The 14,410-nt window shown below is 45.8% G+C and overlaps 1 protein-coding gene across 1 annotated transcript in view; it reads left to right on the top strand.

Annotated features, from left to right (window-relative positions):
* NAALADL2 (N-acetylated alpha-linked acidic dipeptidase like 2) overlaps window positions 1–14,410 on the top strand; it is a 530,968-nt gene that overhangs the window by 200,223 nt on the left and 316,335 nt on the right. The gene's annotated exons all lie outside the window — the stretch shown is intronic.

Genomic DNA, 14,410 nt, shown 5'->3' with positions numbered 1-14,410 from the left:
GGGGAACACTATATATTATGAACAAATTCTCAGAAAGCATTGACGGTAAAGTGATCATTGTGTATGGTTTTTTTTAAAAAATGCTGGAGTATCACCCGTTCATTCCAATAAACACCTTCTGCTCTTGACAGGAGTTTCCAGTGAAGATGCGTGCATCTGAAAAATTAACCCACTAAGCCTTTGTGAACACAATTTAAAAAAAATGAATTCAAAGCACTGCGAGGGAATTTGTTATACAACTTTCCTGAGCCAAGTGGCTTCAATTCGCCAATTTTGGTAGCGTACGGTTGCCCTGAGTTTTATATTCTATACCAAACAGGGGGAAAGAGCTCTAGCTTTTGGGCTTGCCAGAATTACTTTTCTTCTGAACTTTTTTTCTGTTTTTCAGAACAATGGCTACTGACGCTGAGCTTGAAGCGTTGCTCTAGCATAAGGAGCCAGTGTGGTACAGTTGTTAACGCGGTACAGTTGTTAACCAATAAATTTAAAGAAGCTCAAGAAAGCTCAAGCCGATACAGAATAAAATCAATTTGATTTTTATTCAGCCAACCATGGGCAATAGAGTATCAGAGGAGCCTACACAAAATGGCAGTGAGTTCTTAACTTTTATAGCATTATAGCAGGTTACATCAAAATGGCAGAAAAGAATACACCCCAAAATGCCCACATCATCAATCAATCATACAGAAAGGTGGAGATTTTCCCTTTCCCCAAAACATTTGGGGTTGTCTAAGACCCTTATTGGAAGATGTCAGCACCTGATTCTTTGACGCAAGATGAACTAGGGCCTGTTTCTTTCTTATTTGTATTGTCTTTTGTTGCCCTTCTTCTTAGACAAAGAGCCTAAACATTTTCATGTTTCTCTCTTCTGTCTCTAGAAGAAGGGCAAATTCAAGGTATCTGTTTGAGAACAGTAAGATTTTAAAAACAGTTGAATTTGCATATTCTGTATAACTCTGAACAAGGGGCATTCTGCTGGGCTATCAAGCTTTCCTAGTAACAGGAAGAGAATAGACTTTCAGGCCTGCATCTTTTCTTTGTTCAGCTGCATTATGGTTGCCAACTCCCCATTAGAACGTAATGGGGGGCAAGAAGAAAACCTTTGCTTTTATCACAGCGTATCCCTTTTATGCCTTCTGCGCCTACACAGTGATTAAGAGCAGTGAACTCTAATCTGAAGAACTGGGTTTGATTCCCCACTCCTTCACATGAGCCGCAGACTCTAATCTGGAGCACCAGGTTTGATTCTCAGCTCCTCCAAATGAGCCATGGACTCTTATCTGGTGAACTGGATTTATTTCCCCTCTACAATACATGAAGCCTGTTGAATGACCTTGGGTGAGTCACAGTTCTCTCAGAACTCTCTCAACCCCACCTACCTTACTAAGGTGTCTGTTCTGGGGAGGGGAAAGAATGGCAAATATAAACTGCTTTAAGACTCCTTTGGCTTAAAGGTTGAGAAAGGCGGAATATAAAAACTAACTCCTCCTCCTCCTACGCAGTAGCGTAGGAGGTTAAGAGCTCATGTATCTAATCTGGAGGAACCAGGTTTGATTCCCATCTCTGCCGCTTGAGCTGTGGAGGCTTATCTGGGGAATTCAGATTAGCCTGTACACTCCCACAGATGCCAGCTGGGTGACCTTGGGCTAGTCACAGCTTCTTGGAGCTCTCTCAGCCCTACCTACCTCACAGGGTGTTTGTTGTGAGGAGGGAAGGGCAAGGAGATTGTAAGCCCCTTTGAGTCTCCTGCAGGAGAGAAAGGGGGGATGTAAATCCAAACTCCTCCTCCTCCTCCTCCTCCTCCTCCTCCTCCTCCTCTTCTTCTTCTTCATATTTCATGACAGAAGGCACATTTATTGAACATCACTTTTTTTAAATTTTCTGTCTTGTAACTGAAAGAAAATTCCTAGAATTTGAGCTCAGAATTATAAAAGAACAATGAAAGATTAATTAAGTGTAATCCAACTTCTTGTGCTTTTTGGGTTGAAAGATAATTTTGCTTTTATAAGAAGGGGGAAGAAATTCAATCTAAAAACAGTTAAGTGTAGGCTGGGAAAGTGAATAAAAACCAGGTTTTCGGAAGATAATGCTTCTTGTTGTAGATATGTTTGTATACACAAATATCTAATTTTAATGCTAAATCGCATGCGGCCCTTACCACTGTTGAAATGTTCCCCTTTTAAAGTGTTTTCTATACTTAATGCAGGAGAGAAAAAAATAGCCCACATGGGGAAATTGTAGCAATTGCTCCTGAACACCCATGAAAGATTGGTGAAAAGCCCTTGACACTTGCTATTTTAATCAGGTGGTATTGTTTAATTGAGCATAGTCAATTATTCTGCGGTGTTTACAGAAGATGACTTGGAATATGCATAAGTACTCTGTGATTGAAATTTATGCCCATTTATTTGTAGTGAGCCCAACAATTGGGTAGTTTTCTTTTCTTTTTTTTTAAGGCCTGCTGCTGCCGCTTATCTGAGTTTGTCCTTGCTGTCCTCTGTTTTTGTGGGTTTTTTTTTCTTCCTTCAAGGGAGGGAACTGAGCAGTTGAAATTAACCGGGAAACGCAATGTGGTCTAGCAGTTTCAATCGCACATATGCGCTGTGACATGTTCAGAGGTGTTCCCTTGTAGATCATCTTGACTTTTACAAGATTTCTATAGCCCTTATTTGTACGCTCTTTCAAGGAAGCGTATAGCACAATACTCAGATTTTAATAGCTGCATAATTTTTTTTGCTGCATATTTGCCTCTGCAGCTGTGAGAGCAATCCATTGGAGTGCTTCCTTTTTTAAAAAAACCCTGTATGTTTTCATGACATCCTCTCAAACCATCGTATATACACAGCCGCAGTAATAGTTCCGCCAGTATTAAAATGGAAGCACCACATTTCCAGCATATCCCAGATACAGTCATGGAAAATGCCTTGAAGCAGTAGGATGCAAAAAAGGCCCCGGCAGGAGAACCAAAATGCATTTTGTAGAGAGCCAGTGTGGTGTAGTGGTTAAGAGCAGGTAGATTCTAATCTGAAGAACTGGGTTTGATTCCCCACTCTTCCACCTGAGTGGCAGAGGCTTATCTGGTGAACCAGATATATTTCTGCACTCCTACGTTCCTGCTGGGTGACCTTGGGCTAGTTGCAGTTCTTCGGAACTCTCTCAGCCTCACAAGGTGACTGTTGTGGGGAGAGGAAGGGAAAGGAGCTTGTAAGCCACCTTGAGTTTCCTTACAGGAGAGAAAAAGGTGGGGTATAAATCTCTTCTTCTCCAAACTCTTCTTCTTCTCTTCTGCTTTTTGAAAAATAGTTACACTGCACACCAATTGTGGTTAATGGACTGTCTATAGTTGCCAATGTCCAGGTGGGGCCTGGAGATCTCCAGAATGACAATTGATCTCCACACTACAGAGATCAGTTCCCCTGGAGAAAATGGCAACTCTGGAGAGTGACCTCTATGCAGTGGTGGGATCCAAAAATTTTAGTAACAGGTTCCCATGGTGGTGGGATTCAAACTGTGGCGTAGCGCCAATGGGGCTGGGCGGGGCATTCCGGGGGCGGGGCATTTCGGGGGCGGGGCATTCCTGGGCGGGGCATTCCTGGGCGGGGCTGTGGCAAGGACGCAGCTGCTGCGCCAGTCCTTGGGCGGGAAACGAATGCACGCAGGTGCAGGATGCCACACACGCCGGTGCACCTCCTGCTAGACTGCTTCAAGTTCTGCGTGCTACTGCTGAGAGGAGGGGTGTAACTAAGGCAAAAATCCCGTGGCAAAATCACCCATTAGTAACCCCCTCTCTGCACACACAAATAATTAGTAACCTACTCTCGGGAACCTGTGAGAACCTGCTGGATCCCACCTCTGTCTCTATGGCAGGGGTGGGCAATTATTTTTTTCCATGGAGCCGCGTAAGAAACAGAAAATATTGTGGAGGGCCGGGCCAAAAGGCAGGCGGGCGAGGCGCTTTTGAAATCCCCGCAGAAGCCGGCAGCCAAGGCAACCGGCTTCTGCGGGGCTTTCAAAGACGCCTCGCTCCCCAGCACGGCAGGGGGGCCAGTCAGGGTCATCCGGCGGGCCGGATGTAGCCTCCGGGCCGTATAATGCCCAGGTCTGCTCTATGGCCTCATGCCCGAGTGAAGTCACTCCACAGACTTCATTCCCAAATCTCCAGAAATTTCCAACCTGAAGTTGGCCACTTTAGGACTACCTAAAGTTTGCCCCAGTGAATTTTGGAGTTGTGGTCTGACAGATACCACCAAGAATAAACCAATGAAAGAGTCGAGGAGGACTAGTCACATCGTGGACCCCAGACAAATGAGGAGGTTCCTTTAAAAAATGCCACATAATTTGATTAAATATACTGGTGGCAAGTGACGTGAGACCATCAGTCTGCAAATCCTCATTTGAGGAAGTTCTAAAAAGAACCACTAATTAAATATAGGGAGATTTACTTTTGAGTAACTAAACATGTGCAGAATCAAGTAGTTCGCAGGCCTTGCTTTCATGTAAAACATGTCTAGGTTCAGGTAGTGGCAGCATGGTACTTATTAAGGCCAAATGAAAGTTCATGAAATGAAAAGCATGGAGCTACCTTCTGTATTTCACAAAGCACTTTCTCAGCAACTTATGTATCTCTATCATCTCTCTATATCATTATTTCTGTCTCTATCCAGTGATGAAAGGGGGAACTGCCCCTGGGGCATGAACTGCCTGTCCACCCCTCTGGCCTCTGCCCCGCCTGCCCCGCCTCAACGTGTGACTGTAATGGCGGTGCCCAGGGCAAGCTGCCCCAGATGTCCCCATTTCAGCTACACCTCTGTCTCTATTTCTGTCTCAATCATCTCTACCTATGTATACATTGAAAATGCTGGGGGGGGGAGAATTAGGACTAATAAAAGGAAACAGTTCTTCATGCAACGTGTGATTGGTGTTTGGAATATGCTGCCACAGGAGGTGGTGAGGGCCACTAACCTGGATAGCTTTAAAAAGGGCTTGGACAGATTTATGGAGGAGAAGTCGATTTATGGCTACCAATCTTGATCCTCTTTGATCTGAGATTGCAAATGCCTTAGCAGACTAGGTGCTCAGGAGCAACAGCAGCAGAAGGCCATTGCTTTCCCATCCTGCATGTGAGCTCCCAAAGGCACCTGGTGGGCCACTGCGAGTAGCAGAGAGCATAAGCATAAGCATAAGCATAAGCATTTTATTGTCATTGTGCACGCACAACGAAATTTACAGCAGCATTCCTCAATGCACACAATTTCAGACTCATACATCATCATCCTCCACCCATCCCTACACAGCCCCAAATACATCAATATGAAGCAGCGGAGTTTAGCATAGCCACAGCTCTAGAGTAGAAGCTGTCTCTAAACCTCTTTGTCCTAGTTCTGAGGGCCCTGTATCGTCTGCCAGATGGTAGCAGTTTAAAAAGAGAGTGTGCTGGATGAGACGGGTCCCTCAGAATATTTTGGGCTTTATTTAGGCTTCGGGCATTATAGATTTCTTCCAAGGAGGGGAGAGGGCAGCCGATAATCCTTTGTGCAGTGGTGATCACCCTTTGGAGTACGGGCCACTGTGCAGCAGGAGAACCATACACACATGCGGTAGGGTAGGAGACTCTCTATAGCACAGCGGTAAAAGGACACCAGGAGTTTTCCATCCAGTTGCTGCTTCCTTAAAAGTCTCAGATAGTACAGTCTTTGCTGGGCTTTCTTAACCACCGCGGCAGTCTGTACTCCCCAGGTCAAATCCTCTTTAATCATAACGCCCAGAAATTTAAAACTAGCCACCCGCTCCACTTGATCTCCATTTATAGTCAAGGGCTGAATTTCTGAGCTATTCCTTCTATAGTCCACTATGAGCTCCTTTGTCTTGTTAGTGTTAAGAACCAGGTTATTTTCCCTGCACCATGAGAGCAGTCGGTCCACTTCATTCCGATAGGCAGACTCATCCCCTCCAGAGATGAGCCCCACCACCGTTGTGTCATCAGCAAATTTGATAATGGTGTTACTATGATAGACAGGAGTACAATCATATGTATAAAGGGTGAACAGTAAAGGACTCAACACACAGCCCTGTGGCGTTCCCATATTTAGAGTAAGAACTGAGGAAACCCGATTTCCAGCTGGCTTGTTCTTACGTTCTTATGTTCTATGCCTCAGTCTATCTCTGTCTCAATCTCATCTCTCTGGAGACACACAGATAAATAGATATACAAACAGATATATAAACTCAGGCAGATACACACACACACACACACGTATGCAAGCAATAGCAAACAACCTCTGAAGTCTCTTGTCTTCAAATGCCCATGCGGTCGCTCCACAAGCTGGTTGTGACTTGGTGGCACTTGGTGCACTCCGGCGTAGAATTCCGACATTTAAATCCTGTTGCAAGCTTGAATTGTAGGGCCAATTAGTATATTGTTGCAGGAAGGTGAAGGCTGCTTACAATATGCTTACCCAGTGGCTTTTAGCACTTTTTAAAATAAATTTGATACATTTAGATATCACTTCCTCCATGCACAAGGCCTTTTCTAATAGAGAAAAAAGATCAGCAAGGAAAAGAAATTAATAATAGTACGAGTATCACAGGGTGAGGTGCTCACCTGCGGATGCTCACCCTGCCAGTAGAAGCAGGATTTGATCAGACGGTGCCTTGTGTCAGCTGCAATTCAGTGGCACTGCGACATTTGGGGAAAGAGATGGCTCCTTAGTGTTAGAAATCCCATCTGCCCCTAGCTGCACTTTTGCTGGGCTCCTGTCAGTCAGCTTCCCCTGCCTCTCTGTGCCCTCCCTCACCTTCCCTCCAGACACTCATACTGTATTTTCTCATTTTACCTGTCTGAAACCCAATTAAATTGATATTCCCTTTGAGCTTCCACTGGCCTGCATGAGGCAAAGAGATATCAATGCCATTCATGCATGGGGGAAAATAACACTTGGAAAAGTGAAAGGGGGGGGGGGACCCCTCTCACGTAAAACAAACTTTATGGCATATGCATTTGCAATTAATTTTTGGTCTGTCTGCCATCCTGTCTGTTTGTCTCTGCGCTCTCTGTCTCTCTTGTTGCTATTATTTCTGCTCGCACTGTTGTATGAAGTTGCCACTGGGAAACTAATGTAGATTTGGCTGTTTTTATGTCATTCGGGAAGGAATGTAACAGATAAGCTAGGCTTCTGGATCCTGGGGTACAATAATTTTTATTTATTTTATTATCATATTTATATACCGCCCCATCCCCTGAGGGCAAATGAAGGCTGGTTAACTCTCTGTTAGGCTTCTTGACTATTATTAAGGTTATATGGAAAGCAAGTTGTGGAAGAGATCCCCCCCCCCCCCGTAATTGTGTTCAAGATCAAAAGAACAGTCAGTTCATCAAGTGAAAGTTTACTGTATGGTGTGATACATTAACAGTTGCTCACATGTTAGATTTATTATCATATTTCCTGCTACCGGACTTCTGATAGTCATCATTACCACAGAATAAAGGTGTACACACACCTTTTCCCATTCACAAATGCATGTCATACCGTACAAGGTTTTCTGAATCTATGGGTTGAATCCAGCCTATAAAACGGACCTGTTCCGCCAGGCATTTGGCCAGCCGGGTTGATGGAGACCCCATATGATCTAGGCCTCTAGTGGGCTCGGTTGGGGGGTGAGGGTGGGCTTTTATTGCCATCTGCTACAGATAAAGTTCCTTTTAGTCCTTTTAGCTTTTAGTTCCTTTTAGCTTTTTCATTCAGTTTCATCTAATTCACCTCTTCATTACAGTCCTCTTAGCACATGTCTGTTGTTCATGCAAGTTTCATCATCTTTTTTGGGGGGGAAGGGCAAAGAAGGCCCATTCTACCCTTTTATTGATGGGTGGATCCATCAATGGATGGATGGATGGATGGATGGATGGATGGATGGATGGATGGATGGATGGATGGATGGATGGATGGATGGATGGATGGATGGATGGATGGATGGATGGATGGATGGATGGATGGATGGATGGATGGATGGATGGATGGATGGATGGATGGATCGATGGATCGATGGATCGATGGATCGATGGATCGATGGATCGATGGATCGATGGATACAGCCTTTGTGTACAGAAACATCTATCAATATGCCTAATTCTCAATATGGTCCCACCTGTAGATAATTAAATCTAGAGTCTGGAACAATGGAATAGCAAGACAGATCTTTCCAAAGCTGTTTTGGTCTCTGAAGGTATCCCATGTCATTTCTGTGACTCATTCATGCCCGGTTGCTCAGTACTATTCAACAGCAGTCACCCCATGAAATGAAGAGCCAGCATGGTTAACAGCAGGTGGATTTTAATCTGGAGAACCAGGTTTGATTTCCCACTCCTCCACCTGAGTGGCAGAAGCTTGCCTGCTGAACCAGATGTGTTTCCCACACTCCTCCATTCCTGCTGGGTGACCTTGGGCTAGTCACAGTTCTTCAGAACTCTCTGAGCCCCACCTACCTCACAAGGTGTCTGTTGTGAGGAGAGAGAAAAAAAAGGAGCTTGTAAGCCACCTTGAGTCTCCTTACAGGAAGAAAGGTGGTGTATAAATCCAAACTCCTCCTCCTCCTCCTCCTCCTCCTCCTCCTCCTCCTCCTCCTCCTCCTCCTCCTCCTCCTCTTCTTCTTCTTCTTCTTCTTCTTCTTCTTCTTCTTCTTCTTCTTCTTCTTCTTCTTCTTCTTTGAGTTTCAGATTAGGCTCTGAGTGTGAATCCCCAGCCTGCCATGCAAGCTTACTGTGTCACCTTGGGTCAGATAGAGATGTTCAGCCTAATCTACCTCACAGTGATATTGTGAGGGTAAAATGGAGAAGAGGAGAATTATGTAAGTTGCTTTGGTGGAGTAAGGCGGGGTATAAACAATTTAATACACTGGGAGAAGATAAAAGGTAGGTTGGTTTATGGGTGGGAAAGAGAGAAGGGGGCAGAGTAAGGTAAGGATATGGGGATAAGGTTAGCATACTAAAACACATACCATGAACCATGTGGGCAAAATAGAAATGTTGTTTGTGGCTGATGCTCATCAAAGAAAGAAGGGCTAGGGGTAACTAAAGATACTGTTCTAGGGTAACTAAAGATACTGTAGATAAAAGTTAAATTTACGGAGATGAATGAGAAATAGAAACAAAGTATACAAGTTGTGTAAGCTATTATTAAGGATAAGATTGGAGAGGAAGTCTTATTTTTTTAGGGAGGAGACAGAGTCTAAACTCTACATAACAATAAGTTGATTTAGGATTGTATTAAACTGATGTTATGTTCTATATTTTATTTTAATGGAAGACTAATTTCATTAATTTCATTCTTTTCTGGCTGTAAGAGTGAAGATAACTGTCAACAAAATGTATTTTTTACTTTGTATTTTTATGGAACACCAATAAAGCATTTATAAAAAAGAAAGAAAGAAGGGCTAAGAGACACAGCCATTGAGTTACTGCAGTATAGCATTACAGTAGTGAAATATATTATATTGTAATGGCAGTCGGCAGGGATGATTCAGTGTTCAGCTATCAGAAATTGAAATGACCTTGTTTGCAACACTTTTTGAGTGGAATGCCTCATTTGATCGCCTTGACAATTGCAAGCTGTATTTTGAATAGTTTTGCATCTATGCAGCAATAATCGTACTGCATAGTCACTGTGATTGGACCCTCAGAGTTGCAGTTCCATACTCCCTGGGTCCAGGACCCATCATGCATGACTTAAAATCAGGTGTTTTAGAGTCTAAGACCCCTTCCGCACATGCAGAATAATGCACGTGCAGTCAGAGAAGAAGAGTTTTCATTTATATCCCACTTTTCTGAACCATAAGGAATCTCAAAGTGGCTTACAAACTCCTTCCCTTCCTCTCTCTACAACAGACACCTTGTGAGGGAGGTGGGGCTGAGAGAGTTCCTAAGAACTATGACTAGCCCAAGGTCACCCAGGAGGCCTCAAGTGAGGAGCAGGAAAACAAATCCAGTTCCCCTGATATGAATCTGCTGCTCATGTGGAGGAGTGGGGAAACAAACCCGGCTCACCAGATTAGAGTTGACCACTCATAACCACTACACCATGCTGGCTAGCGTACAAAGGCAAGCCAGATCTCTCTCCCTTCCCTTCCCCAGCAGTAACAACCCCCCACCTTTAAAAAGATCTAAAAAAGATGATGGAGCAAGAATGGAAAAAAGCATTAGAATGGAGAGCAGCAGTGGCGTAGGAGGTTAAGAGCTTGTATATCTAATCTGGAGGAACCGGGTTTGATTCCCAGCTCTGCCGCCTGAGCTGTGGAGGCTTATCTGGGGAATTCAGATTCGCCTGTGCACTCCCACACACGCCAGCTGGGTGACCTTGGGCTAGTCACAGCTTCTCGGAGCTCTCTCAGCCCCACCTACCTCACAGGGTGTTTGTTGTGAGGGGGGAAGGGCAAGGAGATTGTAAGCCCCTTTGAGTCTCCTGCAGGAGAGAAAGGGGGATATAAATCCAAAACTCTTCTTCTTCACTCTTCTTCATTATGTAAAATGCACATTTGGAAAGCATTTACAGCCCTATCCCGACTGATTTAGAACATTTGAGGGGGGAAAATGGACATTTTTCTCCATTCCAAACTGCAATCTGAAACAAGGGTGGGTCCAGCCTCCCTGGTCATAGGTATGTGACTGAGTGTGTGAAACTGATAAGAAAACAGTTTTGGGAAAGAGTCTGGGAATCAGAGATGCTGCAACAGGAACACCTGCACCCGCACCTGCATCCAAATCAGCGGGAAGCATTTGGAAGCAAACGCAGCAAAGTCAGATGGCTGATTGTTTAAGCAATTAAAGGTGTAATTAGGTTTATAATTGAACTTTTGCCTGGTGTGTATTCCGAATCTGGCAAGTCAGAATAAACCCACCAGTCTTCGGCCCAGTGTGATGTCTATTCTAGCCTGTTCCTAGCCAGGCTTAAAATCTGCAGAAGGAGTTTGGGGAGGGGTGGGGGTGGAGGATAGTGCTTCAGGTCCTGGTTACAGTTTCTCAGCTGCAGGTTTCTTATACTCATTCTTTGCTGAGTGGGTTCAGTGAAAACTGAACAGCCAGGATGGGTGGACTCCACACCGGCTGAATATAACAAGTATGGGACGTTGTATAAACCGGGTTTTTTTTAGGCGGGGGGCGGGAATTCACACAGGTTTTGTTGGGCCTTTTCTATTCCCCTTAATCCGGGATTTTCTAAAATCACTGAACCAGCAATCCTTTTGCACAATCCCTGGTTGGAGACATTCCTACATGAACAGGCCCTAAAGAAGAAGAAGAAGAAGAAGAAGAAGAAGAAGAAGAAGAAGGAGGAGGAGGAGGAGGAGGAGGAGGAGGAGGAGGAGGAGAAGGAGAAGGAGGAGAAGGAGGAGGAGGAGGAGGAGAAGAAGAAGAAGAAGAAGAGGAGGAGGAGGAGGAGGAGGAGGAGGAGGAGTTTGGATTTATATCCCCCTTTCTCTCCTGTAGGAGACTCAAAGGGGCTTACAATCTCCTTGCCCTTCCCCCCTCACAACAAACCCCCTGTGAGGTAGGTGGGGCTGAGAGAGCTCCGAGAAGATGTGACTAGCCCAAGGAGGAGGAGGAGAAGGAGGAGAAGGAGAAGGAGGAGAAGGAGGAGGAGGAGGAGGAGAAGAAGAAGAAGAGGAGGAGGAGGAGGAGGAGGAGGAGGAGGAGGAGGAGGAGGAGTTTGGATTTATATCCCCCTTTCTCTCCTGTAGGAGACTCAAAGGGGCTTACAATCTCCTTGCCCTTCCCCCCTCACAACAAACCCCCTGTGAGGTAGGTGGGGCTGAGAGAGCTCCGAGAAGATGTGACTAGCCCAAGGTCACCTAGCTGGCATGTGTGGGAGTGTATAGGCCCGTGGTGGTGAACCTTTGGCACTCCAGATGTTATGGACTACAATTCCCATCAGCCCCTGCCAGCATGGCCAATTGGCCATGCTGGCAGGGACTGATGGGAATTGTAGTCCATAACATCTGGAGTGCCAAAGGTTCGCCACCACTGGTATAGGCTAATCTGAATTCCCTAGATAAGCCTCCACAACTCAAGCGGCAGAGCTGGGAATCAAACCCGGTTCCTCCAGATCAGAGTGCACATGTTCTTAGCCACTGTTCTTAGCCACTACGCCACTGCTGCTCCCAGGCTGGCCTCTATAAGGGCCAGGACTTCTACAGCCCTGGCCCCAGTGGTGGGATTCGGCAGGTTCACACCACTTCGGCAGAACCGGTTGTTAAAATGGTACTTGGATGCAATCAGTTGTCAAATTATTTGGATCCCACCACCGGAACTGGTTGTTAAATTATTTGAATCCCACCACTGCCTGGCCCCTACCTGGTGGAACAGGCTTCCACGGGAGATCAGGGCCCTGCCGGATCTGCAGGGTTTCCGCAGGGCCTGTAAGACGGACCTGTTCTGCCAGGCATTTGGCCAGCCTGGTTAAATACATCGCTGCCATTTCATCTGACCTCCCGTGGGCATAAAGGTAGGGAGGGGGGAGGGTGAAACGCCATCTGACACTGCACGGTTACGGGTTTTACTATTGCTAATCAGTTTTTTATGTTATGTTTTTAAGCTGTTTTTATCACTGTTGCTTCAGGTCCTGCCCTGAGCCCCTAGGGCAGTGTTTCCCAACCTTTTCATGGTCAGGGTACCCTTGACCTCACTCTTCATATCTCACGGTACCCCTGCCGCCACCCTCCACCTTCCCCTCCCATTGCCCCTGCTTGCCACACCCCCATCTTCCCCTCCCAGGGTGAAGGGAAGCACTGGGGGTGGTGGTGGCTGCTGACCTTGTGGCAGGCCCTGCCCCATGGGCCAGCTCCATGTCCTTGCTGGCACCGGTGGGAGACACCATAAAAATGAGGGGGGGGGTGGTAGTGTTGCCGCGGTACCCCTGGGACATGCTCACGGCACCCCAGGGTACCACAGTACCCTGGTTGAGAATGGCTGTGTAACCTCAGCTTGTGGGTTCTGTGGGGCAGTACTTGGAAGGAGTTGCAAAGAACCAAATTTAAACAAAACAGTTTACTTCTCTTTACAAATAACATTAAACATCAACATTTAACATTTACAATTCAAGGTCCTGTTCAGGTTTGCATTTCAAGTCCTTATATTTACAGTCTACTGATATTGCCAAGTCCAATTCTTCTTTGCTGGTGGTTGGTTTTGAAGACTTCAGAGGCTTGGTGAACGGGATTCAAGATGATGGAGGTTCCCAGAAAACTCTCACCATTTACATACACAAAAACCCTGAAACAATAAATTCTAACATTTAAAATATAGCAAAAAAAAATAAATAAACTCCCTTCCCACTAGTTCCCCACAACATTGCCGTTACCTTAAACAAGGTGTTAAGGGCTTAATAAAATCAATCCAGGTCCCAGCCTGGTAGCCTTGCTCCCTCCGACCTCATGAGTCCTGCAGCCTTCTGCTTCTTTTCAGACTCCACCCCTTTCTGGGTCATCCCATTCTGACACAGGGGTTACAGCTGCCCTAGGGGGAGGGCGGTTTAGCAATGAAATCAAACACACACAACGGTAGGAGCAGCTCTATTTCCCTCGCTTCCACCTGTTCACTTTAGGTTCTGCGTTGTCCACTGTCAGGGAGAACCTGCCCACCCGCCATTCTGTGCAGGTCACCCAGCACATTGTGGGCAGATTCCCTGAGCGCCCAACAGGGCACTGAGTCCCCCAAGCCCATTTTCAAATAGCCATGCTCACACTCAAAAGGCAGTACCTGCCGTTCGAAAACAGGACCTTTTTCTCCCCAGTAATGTTGCAATGAAAAAGAGCTTGTGAGATGAGACTTCCAGGCACACCCAATTGGTAAAGCTGCCATATCTTGTTTCTGGGGGTTAGCAGATCCTCACAAACAATATAAGGTGCCTAGTGGGGAGTCTGCCCTGGAAAGGAGCATTGCCCACAATCCTTCCAGCAATGAAAGGGATCATCCAGGAATGGAAAGAGATGGTAGGATACAAATCACTATCTGATTTGCTTATATGCTGGCAAAACAAACGAACCTGTCCAGCTCCTACCTTCTCTTGGGGGAGATGAGCAGGTGTCCCTTGCCCATAAATCAGCCCTTGGCCATTCTGTGGTGGAATTTCAACATTTTGAACGCATGGTTTTGGCCTTATGCATGTAAGGTAATGAATACCTCATTGTCTGAAGCCAGTGAAATTTATGATATGTGAAGAGGCCACCTGAGCCCTGAGATGTGGAAAAGGAAGGTTGCAAAATCACTACTTTAATTGAAAATTATAGGTGTTCAACCCAACTCAGGTGGTGGGACTGAAGCAGCATTGGAAGCGGTGGAAGGGTTGTGCTGGTGCCCGTGCCTCCAGCACCATTCAAAGTGGCACGTATGGCAGTGCAGAGGGACTTACTTTGGTGGGGGGCGCTG

This window comes from Sphaerodactylus townsendi, linkage group LG08 (assembly GCF_021028975.2).
Source record: "Sphaerodactylus townsendi isolate TG3544 linkage group LG08, MPM_Stown_v2.3, whole genome shotgun sequence".
In the NCBI taxonomy this organism is placed as follows: domain Eukaryota; kingdom Metazoa; phylum Chordata; class Lepidosauria; order Squamata; family Sphaerodactylidae; genus Sphaerodactylus; species Sphaerodactylus townsendi.
The sequence above is the reverse complement of the archived record's forward strand: the minus strand, read 5'-3'. Positions and strand labels throughout refer to the sequence as shown.